The following is a 22,074-nucleotide window of genomic DNA, read 5'->3' on the forward strand; positions in this document are numbered from 1 at the left end:
TAAGGTCCAAAAAGCCCATTACAGGGTTGAATATAAAAAGATGTCAAAAAGAACTGAAAGATACTGTTTTTTTCTTTTTGACAAACAAAAAACTTATCATTCAAACTTAAACTCCAAGAAGAGGTGAATTCTTACAACATGTTTCAAGATAAATATAGGGAGGTACAGATAGAGGCTCCATGAGCTTAACAAATGGATTTTCAAACTGGACAAACTTAATAATATTTGAGAAGTCTATTGGGGCCATGGTGGAAACGTAACAAAGCAGGTGGGTCATCCCTCACATGGCAATGGAGGTAAATGAATTCCACAAAAAACTTGTAATCGGTTTGAACATGGAAAAATTCATTAAAACCAAGCTTTCGATCTATTGGCGGTAGGGGATAAAGGGGGTTAAAGGGTGTAAGAGAGGGGATCAAACAATCTGTCGGATCAGAGTCATAAATGTGTTTACCCAAGGCAAGCATCCAGACAGAGCTAATAGGCTGAACTCGACAAACAAGACTATCAAGTAGATCTAGAGACACCAATGTTCTGTTACCGAGACAAACTCGACTTGACCAAACAGATACAAATGGTACTAAAGAAGATGGACTTGACTGAAGGTTCTCAGTAATAAATTTAGGTAGATAAGTTCTAGGACTAGTCATACATTGTCGAAAGCAGATCAGCGAATTCATACACTCACAAGGCAAAGGCCAAGCAGAGATCGGCAGGGATTCAGGGTAAAAAAGCGAGTGTATCCAAAGAAAAGAGGGCCTAACTGGCATGTATTTGGGTAAAGAGTGAAAATCAAACCTGGGCCATATCAGAATCAATGGTGTGCTAGTGAACGCCGAGGATGTAGGTTTCACCGTCAAAATCTTCATCGGCTCCAGTGTCAAAACAGAGCTCCCTTCCAGCTCCAGCCAAGCAAAGCACTTGGTGAGGGGAAAAACTTCCAAGGAGCGGAGAGTTGTTGAGGTTGACGGTGATAAGAGGCTGTAAGATCGGCGGGGACCAAGGCAATTGGGGCATTCAGGGGTCTCGGAGAAAACATCTCGCGGCTGGGAGAACCACACATGAGCCAGCATATCGAGAAGGTTCACCGGATGCGGAGGTAGGGAAAAGGGAGAAAGAAGCTGAAGCATGGTCGGAGTTGAGATCCAAAACCTCGAGGGGACTCCGGAAGAATCAAGGAAACAAGAAACAAATGAACCAAGGACACAGCAAAAGAGTGTAGGGACAGCTCTACCGGCGTCGGGAAGAAGAGATGTTAACAGTGCCTCGGTAATAGTGTCTGGAGAAAAGATATTAGGGCGAACTCACTGACCATCACTTTTGAACTGAAAGATACTGTATGTTAAACTTTTCTCGGGTTATATATTAGAAAATTCAAAATTGTTTTGATTTCGACATTTTGTGTTAGGATTTTTTTATATCTTAAAAGCTAAAAAGGCTAATGTAATCCTACTAATATAAGAGGATTTGGTTAAGTAAACAATTAGTAGTTAGTAAGATAGTGGAGTGACATAATTAAAAGGGTATACACTTACTTGAGATCAACTTCTTCCTATTTATAAGCTTCTTTATTAATTGTAGGCAATTAGACATTCATATAAATTACGTTGGTCAAGTTTTACCAATTACTTCGATAGAACAACAACTGCATATACGTTTTCAGCAAGTTAACCTCTAAAATTATTTCAGTTTTTATTTTATTTTTAGCTTTTTAAATGGAAAGCATTTGTAAAATGTCAAAACAAACACTACAAGAAAATTGGGCATTGATACCGTCCAATAAACGCTATCTATGTTTATAGTAGCGAAGTTAGAAACGCTATGTAATCGACCGCGACTATAGGCTCATGATATATTGTACCGGTTTTTTGTTATGCTACTGTATAGTTCTTTGTGATAACGCTTTATAATATGCAATTATAGATTTTATAATAGCTTTTTATAAGTGTTATCTTTTCTTTAATTATACATTATAGTTGATATGTATATTGTAGCAGTTTAACTTTGCAATAAATTGGACTGCTATCTTTTGTTTGCAATGAGAACCTCATTAATAATTTCTTTTTGGCTATATTGTATTACCCGTCATTTTGGATCAAACCAAATTTTCATAAATGATTATTGATTAAATCATCAAACGTACATGTGTGAAACAAACAACAAGTACCCTCACACAAAATAAAAATACAAGATCGATCAGAGTTTTAAATGTAAACAAATTTGTCATTTGGCCAAGCTATTATACAACCCAAAGCATCAGCAATTATTTTAATTTCTGAATTTGCTCTCCAAACTGGGGCATCATCAATCATAGGAACATCAACCCAAACCTTACATGCATTGGGACCCAAAGCGACAAAATGAACTCTATCTTATGGATTTGTTGAGAAAACTCGACCTTCTGCAACCTTTTCCCCAGATCCATTGCAATCTAAAAGAATGCACTTTTTCTTCTCATTTGTGTTGGTGTTAGAGCTGTTACATACACTCTACAAAAAAAATTCCAGACAATTCATCACCAGTCCAGTCAAACAACAAATCATTCAATTAAAGTAGAAAATTTGAGAAATGATTAAGAAGATTTAAAGTCTTACCCAGGTGATCTACTTTTTGTAATCATTTCATCTTTGCTTGCTTGTACACTCTACAAAGAAAATTGAAGACAATCTTATCATAAGTCCATCACAACATCAATACAACATATATTTTTAAGACTAGAAAGTGTAGAGTCTTATCCCAGGTGATTTACTTTTTGACATCCTTTCATCCCTGCTTGCATGTACACTATAAGCCATTTGAATATTATAGATAGGCCATGGGATTTTCTCACCAAGTGCATCACCAATCACCAACATTTCAGCATTTGGCCTCCACAAATATTCATCTTTTTTAAATACCCTATCAACCGTGACAATAACAGCATTCGAACCCAACGGAATGTCGTTTACCAGTTCTTTTGGGTCAGTTAACCGTAGACGACCCTCAACAATTAATTCATCATCCTTATTACAAGCATATATGTGGATTATATTATCTTCTGCATCTGTATCCTGTGGAACGATGTTTAAAAAAAATAATCTACAAATATCAACATGATTTAGCTACATCTTAATAGTATTAAAAGTTTTACCGATGACCCAGTGGTCTTTTTGTATGTTGGAGAGGCCATTTCATTGTCCAAAATGAGCTTATCAAGTTGCCATGCAATCTTCACTCCAACAGCTTGGTCAAGTGTGGTAACAGTTGTCGTAGGCCTCCAGACATATGCTCCTTCATCTATTACTGATTTAACAATAATAGCACCCACATTAGGACCCAGCGGAATGCGTCCAATCTTGTATGTTGGTTCAGCTGAGCAGAATTCTCCTTCTCCGATGACAACATCATCCGTTGAACACCAGTCCAAAATCTGACACCTAGGTCCTCCTTGGTTAAGATCACCAACCTCAGAATTAGAGACATCATCATGTTGTTTCTGAGAGAACAAGAAAGTTAAACATCAATGATTTATAACACAAATTGTTAACTTACAATAACAAATTTCATGGTAACTTACACTTTTCGATGCAGCTAAGCCACAAACTAAATCCTGCAAGCCAGGAACTAAATCCTGCAAGCCACGAACTACATTCTGCAATTCAGCTTGATTAGCTTCAAGTTTTTGTACATGTGAGTGTCTAGCCTGCATGAATGCTATCTTGGTAGCAGTTATCCATCTGCCCATTCCTCTAATTCTTCCGAGTTTGTCTTTTCCTAAAACTTGAGTAACAGCATCTTCTTTAACATTCAGACTGTCATTGGAGTCCATTTCACTATCAATCAATTTGATTTTTTCCTGATTTTAAAAAATTGATCTCAATTAGGAGAAGCTAAAAGACTAACACACGAAGAATTTTTGATTGCTTACAATAGTTTCTTCAAACTTTGGCCTCACAGGTCTCCCATCTGAATGTGTGTGACATGCTACCCAAACCTTAGCCCGAGTCACTTTTGTGGGGTCTGAACTCTTTTTCTTCTACAAACCAAGGTAATGAGTCATCTTCTTTAGAGTAAAACACTTGTTTTGCTTGAGAAGGCATAATGTATGGATCTTGGAGGAAGGCTGCTTGGTTTAAGCTGAAGTTAACAAGCGTAAAACCATCTTCTTCCTTCAAACTATTCCCTCTATTCGCCCATTTACACTTGAATAATGGAATCTGGAACATGTGGTAGTCTAGTGATACACAGAGTTTTAAACCCTATTTTCCTACTGCAAGTGCACAGCAAAGAAGTGGTACTTAGGGGTCGAATCCCACGAAGACCAAGTTTTACTCTATGGTTCTATTGGTTCAATTTCAAGCTAAGACAATTCAAAGTTGGGTTTGTTTGGTAACAGTAACGCGATTAAAACGGTATAAAAAGACAATAAGCAAAACACTAGATCAGGGGTAATTCTCGGGAATTTCAGAGATAGCAACTAAACAACTATTCAGGGCATAGATTAAGTACCAGTCTAGAACTCAAACATAAACATAAACTGATCCACTGTCGTGGTATCAATAACTCTATCTGATCGATTCTGTGCGAAAACGCGGAGCACGTGCTCAGACATCCGGAGCACATGCTCGGCGATCCATAAACCCTAAACTGTCGTTTGAGCCCAGAATCGCAGACAAGCATTAAAGAACAGGAATGATATGTTCACAACTCACCTACACATCAACTTTCGCAGGTCTAGGATAATTTGCCCACTAATGTCTTTTCTAGCAACCTATTACACTTTTGATGAATAGATAAACCTAGAATCATAGATTGGGTGATCAAATCAACCTAAGCATTAAGTCTAACAATAGTGAAGACAATCGATTATATAAAGCCCTATTTGTGTTCTGTTGCTAACCCATGAAACCCCTTTTGAAACCCCTAATCTAGCAAAGAAAACTACTCAGACATAGAGAAATGAATCATAGCAAAAGATGAGAAATTCAAAGACATAAAAATAAAAAGGGTTCAGAGAATGCTTCACAAGGTAGCCGCTATTCTCCCTCTCACAAAAGCGTCGCTCAAAAACAAAAGAAAAGGTAAAAATCCATCTCTCCTAAAAACCCTAGGTTAAATAGCATACAAGTAGAGAAAAATAAGGAAAGATTCCAAATTCAAATCTCCCTATTAAAAAAGCGATCTCAGCCCTCTTTCTCTCACAAAAGATCGCCTAAAATAAGGGGAATTAGGCAGGGAATCAGCGCATAGATGCTTGCCACGTGTCGTCATGAAACCATAGAGTTAGGAGCATGTGCTCGGAAATCGGGAGCATGTGCTCCTGGGTCTAAAATCAGCTTTTCTGCTCCAATTCAACTCCTTTCTGCTCCGATTGTTCCTGCTGTTCCAATCCTTGCTTTTAGCTTCCTAGCCTCTTATTATAACCTGAAAAGGACTCAAACAACTACAAAACTATCAAATAAACGGGGTCAAAGTGAGTACAACCGTAACATATCAACTCCCCCGGACTTAGATCTTTGTTTGTCCTCAAACAAACTCAAACCAAGCGCCAAGAGAGCCAAGGTGAGAACTCGCAAAAATCTCAGAAACCGTGAGTAGACCATGACCTGCAGACCACATGTGTTAGTATACCGATTCGCACCAAAAACTTCTCCAGCAAACATCTCCAAAACCAGAACCATAATTGGCAATCAAACCGAGAAAAAGATCACTTTCCAGACAAAGACTCTTTACATTCAATTAAAATTGGCGTGAGCTTCTCATTAAGGGCATTAAGCTAGTGAAATCGAGGCTTGGTAGATAAAAGGCTGTTTTAATGGTGGAGCTATAGAGTGTTTAGGAGTTACCATTACTTCGAAAGAGATGCAGGATATCGCACAAAATGGTAAGGGAGAGTGGACTCATTGATGTCCACAACCTCTAATCACTCTCCTCTTCTTATCTTCTCAAACTCAGCCTCTCTTTTCTCTTCAGGGTACAACGCATGCTCGGGGGGTGTGTAACACTAGCTCTGGTCCCTCCTTGGCAACGGCACCATTTTTTTTTATTTTTTTTATTTTTTTTTATTTTTATTTTTTTTTTAATTAATTTTTTTTTTAGACATATGAAGGATGATGGGGGATCTTCTTCTGATATTGCCCCAGGAGCATGCGGACCGTATCCTAGGCTCTCTCTCTGCTCAAAACAACTCGCGGACTCGGATTTATATAATTTCGGAGCAGGTGCTCGCTGGGTTGGAGCACGTGCTCTTTCCGTCCGGCTTTTTCCTCTTTGGTTCTCCAGCAAGAGCGAGTTAGAGATTGTGTCAGTCATGCTCTCCCCGACCGTTTTGCACATAGCTGCATAGAATGAGAAAACAAAAATACAAGTGCAAGTGGTTTGAAAGGAGGTTAGGCTCGGGGTGGGTGCTAACTTAAAATGAGCTAGCTATTCAGGATCAGCAAGATTGGCAAAATGAATAAGAAGTCCTGAATATGTGACACGTTCCCTATCCTAATGCCCAAAACGAGAAGAATTTAAATCCGGTTAGGTTCCAATAAAGTAGAGTCTAAGTCTTTCCGGTGAAACCTTAATGGGATGAAGCTTTTCTGGCCAGGAGAAGGGTCCGAATGTGAAGAGGTATTAGCTCGTCTTTGTACTCTTAGTTCTGCAACAATGGTCACTAGGAAAAACGGTCAAACTCACAAATGGTTAAAAACATCACAGATTTCGGTCCTAATTCCCACAAGTTTTGGTTCGACTCACATGACAAACTGACTAAATAAAAAAGAAAAATAAAGAAAACAAATGTCATAGGTGACCCTTTAATTTCGGAGCAGGTGCTCGCTGGGTTGGAGCACTGCTCTGTCCGTCCGGCTTTTTCCTCTTTGGTTCTCCAGCAAGAGCGAGTTAGAGATTGTGTCAGTCCTGCTCTCCCCGACCGTTTTGCACATAGCTGCACAGAATGAGAAAACAAAAATACAAGTGCAAGTGGTTTGAAAGGAGGTTAGGCTCGGGGTGGGTACTAACTTAAAATGAGCTAGCTATTCAGGATCAGCAAGATTGGCAAAATGAATAAGAAGTCCTGAATATGTGACACGTTCCCTATCCTAATGCCCAAAACGAGAAGAATTTAAATCCGGTTAGGTTCCAATAAAGTAGAGTCTAAGTCTTTCCGGTGAAACCTTAATGGGATGAAGCTTTTCTGGCCAGGAGAAGGGTCCGAATGTGAAGAGGTATTAGCTCGTCTCTGTACTCTTAGTTCTGCAACAATGGTCACTAGGAAAAACGGTCAAACTCACAAATGGTTAAAAACATCACAGATTTCGGTCCTAATTCCCACAAGTTTTGGTTCGATTCACATGACAAACTGACTCAATAAAAAAGAAAAATAAAGAAAACAAATGTCATAGGTGACCCTTTAATTTCGGAGCAGGTGCTCGCTGGGTTGGAGCACGTGCTCTGTCCGTCCGGCTTTTTCCTCTTTGGTTCTCCAGCAAGAGCGAGTTAGAGATTGTGTCAGTCCTGCTCTCCCCGACCGTTTTGCACATAGCTGCACAGAATGAGAAAACAAAAATACAAGTGCAAGTGGTTTGAAAGGAGGTTAGGCTCGGGGTGGGTACTAACTTAAAATGAGCTAGCTATTCAGGATCAGCAAGATTGGCAAAATGAATAAGAAGTCCTGAATATGTGACATGTTCCCTATCCTAATGCCCAAAACGAGAAGAATTTAAATCCGGTTAGGTTCCAATAAAGTAGAGTCTAAGTCTTGCCGGTGAAACCTTAATGGGATGAAGCTTTTCTGGCCAGGAGAAGGGTCCGAATGTGAAGAGGTATTAGCTCGTCTCTGTACTCTTAGTTCTGCAACAATGGTCACTAGGAAAAACGGTCAAACTCACAAATGGTTAAAAACATCACAGATTTCGGTCCTAATTCCCACAAGTTTTGGTTCGACTCACATGACAAACTGACTAAATAAAAAAGAAAAATAAAGAAAACAAATGTCATAGGTGACCCTTTAATTTCGGAGCAGGTGCTCGCTGGGTTGGAGCACGTGCTCTGTCCGTCCGGCTTTTTCCTCTTTGGTTCTCCAGCAAGAGCGAGTTAGAGATTGTGTCAGTCATGCTCTCCCCGACCGTTTTGCACATAGCTGCATAGAATGAGAAAACAAAAATACAAGTGCAAGTGGTTTGAAAGGAGGTTAGGCTCGGGGTGGGTGCTAACTTAAAATGAGCTAGCTATTCAGGATCAGCAAGATTGGCAAAATGAATAAGAAGTCCTGAATATGTGACACGTTTCCTATCCTAATGCCCAAAACGAGAAGAATTTAAATCCGGTTAGGTTCCAATAAAGTAGAGTCTAAGTCTTTCCGGTGAAACCTTAATGGGATGAAGCTTTTCTGGCCAGGAGAAGGGTCCGAATGTGAAGAGGTATTAGCTCGTCTCTGTACTCTTAGTTCTGCAACAATGGTCACTAGGAAAAACGGTCAAACTCACAAATGGTTAAAAGCATCACAGATTTCGGTCCTAATTCCCACAAGTTTTGGTTCGACTCACATGACAAACTGACTAAATAAAAAAGAAAAATAAAGAAAACAAATGTCATAGGTGACCCTTTAATTTCGGAGCAGGTGCTCGCTGGGTTGGAGCACGTGCTCTGTCCGTCCGGCTTTTTCCTCTTTGGTTCTCCAGCAAGAGCGAGTTAGAGATTGTGTCAGTCCTGCTCTCCCCGACCGTTTTGCACATAGCTGCACAGAATGAGAAAACAAAAATACAAGTGCAAGTGGTTTGAAAGGAGGTTAGGCTCGGGGTGGGTACTAACTTAAAATGAGCTAGCTATTCAGGATCAGCAAGATTGGCAAAATGAATAAGAAGTCCTGAATATGTGACACGTTCCCTATCCTAATGCCCAAAACGAGAAGAATTTAAATCCGGTTAGGTTCCAATAAAGTAGAGTCTAAGTCTTTCCGGTGAAACCTTAAAGGGATGAAGCTTTTCTGGCCAGGAGAAGGGTCCGAATGTGAAGAGGTATTAGCTCGTCTTTGTACTCTTAGTTCTGCAACAATGGTCACTAGGAAAAACGGTCAAACTCACAAATGGTTAAAAACATCACAGATTTCGGTCCTAATTCCCACAAGTTTTGGTTTGACTCACATGACAAACTGACTCAATAAAAAGAAAAATAAAGAAAACAAATGTCATAGGTGACCCTCCCCCGGACTTACTTCACACCGTCTCCGGTGTGAAAATAAGCCAAAGAGAGACCTAGACAAGAAGAAAAAATAAAGATAACAATAAAAATGAAAAGAAAATAAGGCGGATAGGACAATGATGGTGTGTGTAACCGCGATCAGGCGTCGGAATCGTCTGGGCTCTCGCTCTCCGAACGGGCAAGGCGGTGTCTCCGACGTGGTGGTGTGGTGGCAGCAACCGCGAGATAGTGCCGTCAGGATCCTCTGCATCAAGCTGTTGTTCTTCTGCTGCGACTCGACCATCCAGCTCCTGTACTCAGCGGTATCGGGCTCATCAAAGATCGGTGGGAGATCAAACTCACCCTGAGGATCGGATGATGTGAATGGTGGATGCTGTCCTCGCGGTGGTGGGATGAGCTAGCAAAGTCCGCTGGTGGTGGATCAAACTGGGTAGGTGGAGGCGGAACATCTCCCAGAAGCAGTGGGGCGCGGGAGAAACGCAGATCATCCACCGTGGCTAGCTGCGTAAGCTCAGGAGCTGGGAGGCGAATGCTCTCCTGATTACCGTCAAGGCCACCGTACCGGTATATGTAGAAGGGGTTGGCTAACTGGATGACTCGGGAGTGGACCAGATGCTGTATGTCAATGCGCTCCCTCTGCTCTACACGAGAATACCTCGTCAGATCGATCCGCATGTGCTCAAAGAGATGAGTGAGAAGGCTGCCAATCCTCTCTGTACGGCCAGAAGTCTTGTGCTTAGCAGCACAGATCATCTCAGCGAAGTGCATAGCCATGTTGCACCGCACATCAGATGGAACAGGTGCTCCAGGAAACAGAGCATGTGCTCCGGGAGCTGCGGGTGTCAAAAACCTGCACCCCAAGTACAACATCAGCAAGTCGTCGTGGTGGACTTTTTTCCCGATGTCGCGGTTGAAGACGAGGTTGCTGAAGACGCGGGAGGCGATCCTGACTGCGGGATGCCAGATGCTCGTCTGGCTGGCCCTGTTGGAGCGGTAGGGCCCCAAAGCTATCAAGCTCCAAAAGGTGGCTGCCTCTGGGAACTTCCTCGGGAAGCTCATGTTCTCGTCCTCGAGATAGAACCCGTAATGGAGGCCGAAGTCATGCAGGGGCAATTCGTAACGGCGCCCGCCGGCCTTAAAAGAGAATGTGGCGCCGGCGATGGATTGCTTCTTGGGGTCAGCGTGTGTGAGTGTGGCGGAGGCGAGGCACTACCGGACCAAGTCAGGGTATAAGTCTCCCTCCCAAGTGGTAAAGATCCCAACACGCGCTTGGCACAATATCTGGTAGACTTGGTCGTGCAAGCCAAGCATCTTGAGCGTGTCATCACAAAGAGTGCGGGTGGGCTCGATCTTTACGGACAGCAGCTTGTTGTATTGGTTGGCGTCCCTCTGATCCCAAACCGTGTCAGACTCGGCGGGTAACGAGTCATTGTTCATGTTGAACGGTTCTCCCTCGCACCGTGGCCATGGGAATGATTGTGAATCGTCGGTTGGTCTCTTTGTTGTGCTCTTTCTTCCCGAGGTAGAGCGTCTAGGGGCCATTTTGTACCTTGAGTGTGTGCTTAAATGGACTAGAGATTGAGGATTGTGGTGGATAATAAAGCAATCTAGTCTCAAAAATCACTGAAATCGGTCTATTTTTGAAAAAGTTAGCAATGGGAGAGAATGAGAGCTTCGACGGCGACGAGGAGAAGAAGAGAAGAAAGAAGGAAGAAGAAAAGAGAGAAGGGTTTGCGATTTGGTGGGTTACCTGGGCCTGGTGGGCCTGGGCCTGAAATTCATTAAACTTACCTGGCCCAATCGCTCTTCTCTTTGTCTTTGGTTCTCAGTTCGCCGAGCATGTGCATCGGGTTGCTCGCGCCCTGCGAACATGTGCTCCGCGTCTTCTTCCAACATTCCTGAAACCGAAAAGAGAAGAAACAAATCCTAAAAAGAAAAAGAAAAACTCAGCAATATATACATGGTGGGTTGCCTCCCACCCAGCGCTTGTTTCAAGTCATTAGCTTGACTCGAAAGCTCCTTAGGCAGTAGGAGGATCGCCTAGGGTGACGGTCTCATCCCTTGCATGCTCAGAGACAGCAAGATACGGCTTCAGCCTCTGTCCATTCACCACAAATTCTCCTCCTTTTGTGTCCAGCAACACAACAGCCCCGTATGGTCTAATCTCCTTGATGGTGAAGGGTCCGGACCATCGTGATCTTAGCTTTCCGGGAAACAGTTTCAGCCTAGAGTTGAACAACAAGACTTGATCATTAGGAGCAAAGGTCCTAGTGAGGATCCGCTTGTCATGGTAGGCTTTGGTACGCTCCTTGTAGAGTTTTGAGTTTTCATAGGCGAGGTGCCTAATCTCCTCTAGCTCATGCAGTTGCATCTTCCTCCTTTCATGGGCGCTCTTAGTGTCAAAGTTCAGCATTTTCACTGCCCAAGCAGCCTTGTACTCTAGCTCAACAGGAAGGTGACACGCCTTACCATACACCAAGTGAAACGGTGTAGTCCCCAGGGGTGTTTTGTAGGCGGTTCTATAAACCCATAGAGCCTCATCTAGCTTCAGAGACCAATCCTTCCTTGTTGTGTTCACTGTTTTTTGCAAAATGCTCTTAATCTCCCGGTTAGAGATCTCAACTTGGCCGCTTGTTTGTGGGTGGTAGGGGGTGGCGACCTTGTGCCTCACTCCATTCTTCTTGAGAAGACTCTCAAAGACCTTGTTAATGAAATGCGATCCACCATCGCTAATGACTACCCGTGGGACACCAAACCGTGGGAAAATAACCGACTTGAACATCTTGAGCACGGTCTTTGCATCATTATTGGGGCTGGCCAAAGCTTCTACCCACTTGGACACGTAATCGACAGCCACCAATATGTACTCATTGCCGAATGAGTTCGGGAAAGGTCCCATGAAGTCAATTCTCCAAACATCAAATACCTCAACCTCCAAGATGAAATTCTGAGGCATTTCATTCCTCCTGCTGATGTTCCCTTGTCTCTGACATGTGTCGCAAGTAGACACGAACCGCTGCGCATCTCTGAACATGGTAGACCACCAATAACCCGCTTGAAGAGCTTTGGACACGGTTTTGAAAATAGCAAAGTGTCCAGCATAGGGTGAGCTATGGCAATGAAACAAGACTCCAGGAACCTCCTCCTCAGTCACACACCTCCTGAAAACACCATCCGAGCAATACCTATAGAGGTAAGGCTCATCCCAAAAATACCGCCTTATGTCTTTTAGGAACTTCTTCTTCTTGTTCCCCACAAACTCAGTAGGTTCTTTCTCTGCTGCTAGGTAGTTTGCATACTCTCCAAACCAGGGAAAACTCGGCTGTTTTTTGGTATCGATTGCCTTGCATGGGGTTTTCGGAGCATGTGCTCCCAGGCGGAGCATGTGCTCGGCGGGATCAAAGATGTCGATCGAGTAAACATGTTCTTCAGGAAGGCTATCATCCAAGGGTAGCTCTTCTTCTATCCTCATTCTTGATAAGTGATCTGCAACTCCGTTCTCAATACCCTTCTTGTCTTTAATCTCCAAGTCAAACTCTTGAAGCAACAAAATCCAACGGAGTAGCCTTGGTTTTGCATCCTTCTTGGTCAGTAGATACCTCAATGCTGCATGATCAGTGTGAACAACCACTTTGGAACCAACAAGGTATGATCGGAACTTCTCAAAAGCAAACACAACCGCTAAAAGTTCTTTCTCGGTTGTAGCGTACTTGCACTGAGCCTCATCCAAGGTGCGACTGGCATAGTATATCACGTGCAGCTTCTTGTCTTTTCTTTGTCCCAGAACTGCTTCCACGGCATAGTCACTCGCATCAGTCATGACCTCAAAGGGAAGGTCCCAATCTGGCGGTTGTACAATCGGAGCGCTAACCAAGGCTCCCTTGATCGTGTGAAACGCTTCCAAGCAAGCAGAATCGAAATCAAACTTCACTTCCTTACACAACAGCTGGGTAAGTGGTCTTGCTATCTTGGAGAAATCCTTAATGAACCGTCTATAGAAACCGGCGTGGCCAAGGAAACTGCGGATCCCTTTTACCGAATTAGGCGGTTGTAAACTCGTCATCACTTCAACCTTGGCTTTGTCAACCTCAATCCCCTTTTCAGAAATCTTGTGTCCCAACACTATCCCATCTCTGACCATGAAGTGGCATTTCTCCCAATTCAGCACCAAATGTTTGTCTTCACACCGCTGCAACACCCTGCACAAATTAGACAAACAAACGGAAAAGGAGCTCCCATAGACGGAGAAATCGTCCATGAAAACTTCCATTATATCCTCAATCAGGTCAGTGAAAATGGACATCATGCATCGTTGGAAGGTCGCTGGTGCATTGCACAAGCCAAACGGCATTCTGCGGTAAGCAAAGGTGCCGTAAGGACATGTGAATGTGGTCTTCTCTTGATCGTCGGGATGGATTGGGATCTGAAAGAAACCTGAATAGCCATCTAAGAAACAGTAGTAAGGATGATTAGCCAATCTCTCAAGCATTTGATCAAGAAACGGCAAAGGAAAATGATCCTTACGGGTCGCAGCATTAAGTTTTCTATAGTCTATGCACATGAGATGTCCCGTAACTGTCCTAGTAGGAATCAATTCATCCTTATCATTCTTAACCACTGTAATTCCACCTTTCTTAGGGACTACATGAACTGGACTAATCCAGGAACTATCAGAAATAGCATAAATTACACCCGCATCTAGAAGTTTCATTATCTCTTTCTTAACAACATCCTTTAGATTCGGGTTCAACCTCCTCTGATGTTCTACCGAAGTCATTGATTCATCTTCTAGATGTATCCTATGCATACAAAGATCTGGTGAGATTCCTGGGATGTCATCTAGTGAATACCCTAGAGCATTTCTATACTTCCTAAGTTCACAAAGGAGCAAAGCGGTCTCTACATTGTTTAGTTCAGAGTTCACTATCACGGGGTATGTAGAGTTAGGACCTAGGAACGCGTACCTTAGCCCGGCTGGAAGTGGTTTTAGCTCTACCTTTGGAGCTCTTAACTCGCTCCAAGGACCGTCCGCTGACTTCACCGGAGCATGTGCTCCGGAATCCGGAGGAGGTGCTCCCTCGGCGGATTCCTTCCCTGATTGGTTCTCATCGTATAGGCTGGCGTAAGCTACCAGTTGCTGGAACCGTGTACCTGCATACAAAATGCGTGTAAAACCATCAGCTTCCTCATTCAAGAATCCATACTTACCCTCTGCCTTTGTCAAGGCAACCTCCAACGGGTCGAGAGTGAGAACTTCATCGGTAACCTCATGTGCAACCTCTGAACCATCATCAACCACAAAAGTCTGACCATCTATCATAGGTTTCTTGAGCAGCTTATTCATCTCAAACCTTGCGATCATATCCCCCAGCTGGAGATCGATCGCTCCCCCTTGCACATCTATAATCGCACCAGCTGTGCATAAGAATGATCTACCTAAGATCAGGGGGCCACGTGGTTCTTCTTCAAGTTCCAGAATCACAAAGTCTGCTGGTATAAGCGTGTCCCCTATATGGACATGTAAATCCTCCAACACTCCTATGGGGCGCTTGGTGGATCTATCCGCGAATACTAACGAAATCCGTGTAGACTTGAACTTCGTGTATCCCAGCCTTTTAGCCACTGAATATGGCATAAGGTTCACACTGGAACCTAGATCACAGAGGGAGTTTGCAAAAATCGTTTTACCGATTCTCACGGATAAGACAAATCGCCCTGGATCATCTCTCTTCTTTAGCACTTTGTTTTGCAGCACATCACTACACTCTCTTGAAACCATCATCACGTTCTCTTCCTCTGACACTCTCCCAGAAACTAACCCTTTCACATATCTCTTCAAAGCAGGTATCATCTGAACAACATCAGCTACGGGTAGTTTTACCGTCAATTCTCTCAACATCTCCTTGCACTTTGCATCCTCCAAATCCTTGCGAGATTTCTTAGGAGGAACAGGGTAAGGAACCCTAGGGGTGTACACGCGTGCAGGAGGTACCTCAGTAGGAACGGTCTGATCGGGAGTCGGGAGCACATGCTCGCCGGATGCTTCGGCTTCTTTTTGACTCAACGGTGGAGTCTCAGCAGCATGTTGAGGAAGGTATTCTTCAGCAATACCCTTGCCCTTGTCAAGCCTAGCGAATGGTGCTTCTCTAGGGGGTAACTTCTTTCCTCCCCTTAGCTCAATCGCATTGACATACTCGTTCTGCATGTATGCTTCCCCTTTTCCAGGTAGAGTCCCAGGAGTTCTTTTCACGGCTTCAGCAGTCTGTGCAACCTGAACATCAAGCTTCTTCACATGTGACATTACTGCCTCATACTTCCCATTAAGGTCATTGTACATGGTATCGACCTTAGCGTTGATTTCCACTGAAGCTTTTTGTTGATTCACCAAGAGTTGTTGCATCATGTTTTTCAGCTCATCCTGAGAGCTGCTAGCAGGTGAAGATCCCAACTGCTGGTTGGTGAAAGGCAGTGCTTGCTGAGCGCTTGTATATGCCTGCTGGTTCCCCCCTTGGAAACGGTTTTGAGTGGGCACAAACTGTTTGCCTTGGAAGTTGTTTGAGAAGGTTTTCTGATAACCCATCTGATTCTGAGCTCCTTGCTGCGGATACACCTGATCCTGAGGATTCTCCACGTTGGTGCTTCTATAGGACAAATTCGGATGGCTTCTGTAGTTCGGGTTGAAACCCCTGTTCTGCACAAAACCTTGCCCACTCACATAATTAACCTCCATCGTTTCATCCTCTCCATCACAAATCTCCTGAGCTAGCGGCATGTCTCCGGTCTCATCGAGAAAATGGACAGTTTTCTGGCTCCCCTTCAGAAGAAGGTTCACCTTGGCTGTCAACTCGTCAATCTTTTGCGTATCGACACTGTTGACCTTCACGGACCTGTCATACTCAGGAGCCTTGTTGCTGGAGCTTGCAGCTAGGTTCTCAGTCAACTGATATGCTCCTTCCTTAGACTTTGTCATAAAATCCCCATTGCTGGCCGAGTTGAGAGCGTTTCTGTAGTCCCAGTTAACTCCATCATAGAAAATGCCCAGAATCTGTTCATCACTAAATCCATGGTGCGGACACTCTCTACGGTAATCTTTGTACCTCTCCCAAGCCTCGCAGAAGGCTTCTCCAGTGTTCTGTTGGAACGATGAAATCTTGTTCCTCAGGGCAGCGGTCTTAGCCTTGGTGTAGAAATGGTCCAGAAACGCAGATCTACACTGTTCCCATGATGTCAGAGACCCAGGTGGCAATGACTTCAGCCAACGTGAAGCTCTATCCGCAAGAGAGAAGGGAAAGAGCTTGCACTTCAGAAAGTCTGGCAGTGTCCCATTTGAACCAGTGGTGCTACATATCTCCTCAAAATTCTCGATGTGGTCCATCGGAATCTCAGCTGGGAGACCGTGAAATAGGTGCTGCTTCACTAAAGAGATCATCTGTGGCTTGATCTCAAAATCTTGTCTCTGGATGGTGGGAGGAACAATCGCTGCTCGGTTGGTGTAGAACGCATGCGGGTTGTCCTTGTCCCCAATGGACGGTTGCGGCGGCGCGGCTCTTTCGTGTTGAGCACGGAGCAACTGCCCCAACTGTTGTCGAAGTTGCTGCAACTCAGCAGCCATATCCTCATTGTTTCGGTTGTCACCCATGTTGATGGATTGAAACTTTCTGTTCCTGCGGTTTGTTCTTTCTGCCAAAGAGAGCTCTGCGGCTGACAAAGCAACTAGTTCTTCGGTGTTGTTTCTTCTTGTAGATCTTCTTGACATGCACCTGAAACACACGCAAAGAAGAAGCAGAAAGACAAATCAGTAAGGTCTTAGTCTAGTAATTTTGCCGAAAACCAAAGGTAAAAATTTGGTCCCCGGCAACGGCGCCAAAAACTTGATACACAGATTTTTAAACCCTATTTTCCTACTGCAAGTGCACAGCAAAGAAGTAGTACTTAGGGGTCGAATCCCACGAAGACCAAGTTTTACTCTATGGTTCTATTGGTTCAATTTCAAGCTAAGACAATTCAAAGTTGGGTTTGTTTGGTAACAGTAACGCGATTAAAACGGTATAAAAAGGCAATAAGCAAAACACTAGATCAGGGGTAATTCTCGGGAATTTCAGAGATAGCAACTAAACAACTATTCAGGGCATAGATTAAGTACCAGTCTAGAACTCAAACATAAATATAAACTGATCCACTGTCGTGGTATCAATAACTCTATCTGATCGATTCTGTGCGGAAACGCGGAGCACGTGCTCAGACATCCGGAGCACATGCTCGGCGATCCATAAACCCTAAACTGTCGTTTGAGCCCAGAATCGCAGACAAGCATTAAAGAACAGGAATGATATGTTCACAAATCACCTACACATCAACTTTCGCAGGTCTAGGATAATTTGCCCACTAATGTCTTTTCTAGCAACCTATTACACTTTTGATGAATAGATAAACCTAGAATCATAGATTGGGTGATCAAATCAACCTAAGCATTAAGTCTAACAATAGTGAAGACAATCGATTATATAAAGCCCTATTTGTGTTCTGTTGCTAACCCATGAAACCCCTTTTGAAACCCCTAATCTAGCAAAGAAAACTACTCAGACATAGAGAAATGAATCATAGCAAAAGATGAGAAATTCAAAGACATAAAAATAAAAAGGGTTCAGAGAATGCTTCACAAGGTAGCCGCTCTTCTCCCTCTCACAAAAGCGTCGCTCAAAAACAAAAGAAAAGGTAATAATCCATCTCTCCTAAAAACCCTAGGTTATATAGCATACAAGTAAAGAAAAATAAGGAAAGATTCCAAATTCAAATCTCCCTATTAAAAAAGCGATCTCAGCCCTCTTTCTCTCACAAAGGATCGCCTAAAATAAGGGGAATTAGGCAGGGAATCGGCGCCTAGATGCTTGCCACGTGTCGTCATGAAACCGTAGAGTTGGGAGCATGTGCTCGGAAATCGGGAGCATGTGCTCCTGGGTCTAAAATCAGCTTTTCTGCTCCAATTCAACTCCTTTCTGCTCCGATTGTTCCTGCTGTTTCAATCTTTGCTTTTAGCTTCCTAGCCTCTTATTATAACCTGAAAAGGACTCAAACAACTACAAAACTATCAAATAAACGGGGTCAAAGTGAGTCAAAACCGTAACATATCATCTAGCAATATTATCTCTTGTAACAATCCAAAGTAAGAAACTATGTCTGCTACTTGATTAGTATCTTTTTCACTTGATCTACACATTGTAAAAGCTTCATATGCTACTCCACTGTTCTGAGTCTTCCGCTTTAAGTCATTGGTGTGAAATCGATGTCCATTGATGATATACCCTTTATAGGTCTGAGCATAATGTCTAGGACCAAATGCTAGCCATCTCAGCTTTGTCGAATGCTCTTTTGAGTTAGTAGGTATCTGATGACAAGAAAAAGAAGTTGATACAAGTGTTAATATCAATATTAGTGATTAAAAGTGAAAGAGATGTATTCATAAATTTTTACATACCTTTCCTTTAAGCCATTGTGAAAACTGTTCTCCATGTAACTTCAACAAAAGAGTTTGATTTCTTCTACAACGAATAACTTTATCTTGCAATTCTTCAAGATGCATACTGATACACATATACAAAAAGCAAATATATATTCAGTATTCAAAGTAATAAACAATCATAAATTATACAAGAATCAGTAATTAACAATAAGAACTTACTCAACATATGGATTTATAATTGCAGTGTTCGTTAACACATATCTGTGAGCAATGTCACGCTCTTTATCAGATAATGTTACTTCGCTAGCCTTATGGATTGGACGACCTTCAAGTATATTCTCATCTAAATCAACATCTTCATTACGATAAGCAGACTCTAGAACTGGTACAGATATACGCAGAAACTCCAAGCAAAAGGCAATAGATTCAGCTGCCAAGTATCCCTCAACCATACATGCTTTTGGCCTTGCATAGTTCTCAACATACGATTTTAGTGTTTTCATGTACCTAGGTCTCAACAAGTTAACAAATTTTTCGGATGATTGCTTATAATAAATAGTAAATTGTAATATCACAAGATGAAAACCAAAAAACAATGTACCTTTCAAATGGATACATCCATCTAAAGTGTACCGGCCCACCCAAATGTGTCTCTCTTGCTAGATGTATAGGGAGATGGAACATTATATCAAAAAGAGATGGAGGAAAAAACCTCTCCAACTGGCACATCGTCTCAACAAGCTCAGACTCCAACGTTATAAGTTTCTCCGGGTCAATCACATGCTGACATAATCTACTGAAGAAGTTATATAATCTAGTAATTGCAGTCCTAGGACCTTTCGGCAACAACCCCCTCAATGAAGCAGGTAACAAGTTTTGCATAAGAACATGATGATCATGAAAATTCAGCCCACCAATTAAAGGAGGATCAAGTGCGACACAGTTGGAGATATTTGCATAGTAGTCATCTGGTCCTCGGAACTCAAAAAACCTCTTGCAAAATATCTTCTTCTCTTCCTTGGTCAGCCAATAAGCAGTTGGAGGTAAATAGGTTTTGCTTCCCACGTTTCTCAGTGTGTAAGTTTTTTCGAATCCCCATATCTTCCAAATCTAATCGTGCTTTTAAACCATCTTTAGATTTAGCACTATGCATCAAGATTGAAAGAATGGCATGAGACACATTCTTTTCCACATGCATTACATCAATGTTGTGACGCACCGGCATATCCTAACTCATATATCAAAAGAAAAACTGTTAGAAAATGATAAATATTTTAATTGAAGTAACTTTATACTTATTTATCTTCACATAGTACTAACCTTCTAGTAAGGTAAATTAAACAGAATAGACCGTTTCTTCCACCTCCATTGGTCAGTGTCTTCGTCATATTCTTCATGAGTAAGCTCCTCGTCTTCACCTAATCCTGATCTTTTCCTCTTGCTTTTTTTCTCCAAAGGAATCCCAAATTCATTTTTAAAATCCTTAAGCAACTCAAATATTTCAGATCCTGTTTGAATTCTATTAGCAGTCCCTTCCTCCACAGTGTTGTCAAACCAAACTCTTCGTCGTCGATAAGGATGCTCAGGCCTGAGTCGTCTCCTATTGCCCATATATACATGCTTCCGACTAAACTTCAACCACCTAAAAGGTGTATCCTTTCCACATACATTATATGCTTGTTTCCTTTAACTTTACAATTAGCCAAGGTCCCCAAACCTGGATAATCGCTGATACTCCACAACAGTATTGCTCTTAGTTTAAAATTCTCGTGGGGTAATGAGTCAAATACTTGGATACCTTCATTCCACAAATCATTCAGATCATCAATCAGAGGAGCCAGATAGACATCAATGTTGTTACTCGGTGCAGTTGGTCCAGGAATCAGAAGGGTTACCATTATGTTCTCTGACTTCATACACATAGTTGGAGGGATATTGTAATTGACCAAAAATATTGGCCATGTGCTATACTTGATGTTCTGGATAGCAAAAGGATTCACCCCATCTGTACATATACCAAGTCGAAGGTTTCTCGGGTCAGCAGCGAATTGTGGCTATTTAGCATTGACTTGTGCCCAAGTCAATGAGTCCATCGGGTGTCTCATTGTTCCATCTTCAGAACCATTACCAAAATGCCATTGCAAATTCTTAGCCATTAACTTTGATCTGAATATCCTCTTGAATCTTTCTTTTATTGGGAAGTACCTAAGTACCTTTGCTGGAATCCCATTCTTTGTCTCACCAGAATGCTTATCAATTTCCCATCTTGAAGCACCACATCTTGGGCAGCTACTCATCTCCTCCTACTACTTCCGGTAAAGAATACAGTCATTCTTACAAGCATGAATAACATCATAACCAAAACCAAATATCTTCAACAATTTCTTAATCTCATATGTGGATCTTGGAAGCACATTATCTTCAGGAAGCATGTCATGAACCATAGACAAAATCTGATCAAATAAATTCTCTGAAATCCCACTCTTAACTTTGATGTGGTAGAGTCCCATAATTGCTGCAACTTTAGTGTAGTTTGGGCAGCCCGAGTATAAAGGAGTTTCTGCATCCTCCAATTTCTTCATAAACTCGAATTCTTCTTCACCTTCAACCACTACAGGTTGTTCTCCATTCGTATTCGAAGACTGTAATTGTCTTCATTTTCAAAGAAGGCAGATCTAACAAACTCGTAGGCTTCTAAGTCAGCACTTTGATCATCAACTGTCTTCTCAACCCTTATGTCTCCATGAATGCTCCAACAAGTATTCCTCTTGTACTTCTGATCCATACCTCTAATTACCAAATGATCCAGTACCGTGTTTATATCTTGATGACATACATTCCAGCAATCGATACATGGACACAACATTTGCTGAGGATTACCCAACCTCTTTACTGATTCAAACACAAAAGCATGTGCACCTTCCTCATACTCAACGCTTGCTCTGTAATTTACAAAAATATTAAAAGTTTGATTAGCATCAGATTAGCATTATAAACTGTGTTGAATTTTTTGACACTAGTAAAATACTTGTCAGTACCTCGGAAGCCAAACTCAAGACTTGTCCATATTGCAACACTGCAACAGCTCCCAGACCAAAGTCGTACGAATACAGATTTGTGAAATCAGACACAGTAATAGTGAAACAAAAACATTAAACTAAATTGAAATCCCTAATTGAAACGAAACCCTCATAAATTTGACCAAATTGAAACTTAAACCCTATTAGCCCCAAATTGAAAGAAAAATCCTAAAAATTTCAAAAACCCTTTTCTCAACAATCAGTATGTAAACCCTAAACTGTATATTTCAATCGAAAACTTGAATAACCAAAACTAACCTTTCATCGAAAACTTTTACTCTATCTTTGGAAATCGATGTTGATGGGAGACTGAGAGACGGACAGTTTTGTAAATCGATTTGGATTAGAATCGAGATTAGAAAGAAA

The 22,074-nt window shown here is 42.2% G+C and overlaps 1 non-coding gene and 1 pseudogene across 1 annotated transcript; one reads left to right on the forward strand and one right to left on the reverse strand.

Annotated features, from left to right (window-relative positions):
* Positions 1-215: 215 nt before the first annotated feature.
* Positions 216-21,695, reverse strand: LOC147949794 (uncharacterized; annotated as a pseudogene).
* Positions 16,227-16,333, forward strand: LOC147949795 (small nucleolar RNA R71). Its single transcript, XR_015565502.1, has one exon. It is a non-coding gene; the product is annotated as a small nucleolar RNA R71 (small nucleolar RNA).
* Positions 21,696-22,074: the final 379 nt, after the last annotated feature.

Source organism: Camelina sativa, chromosome 1 (assembly GCF_030686135.1).
Source record: "Camelina sativa cultivar CO46 ecotype springtype chromosome 1, ASM3068613v1".
Lineage (NCBI taxonomy): Eukaryota > Viridiplantae > Streptophyta > Magnoliopsida > Brassicales > Brassicaceae > Camelina > Camelina sativa.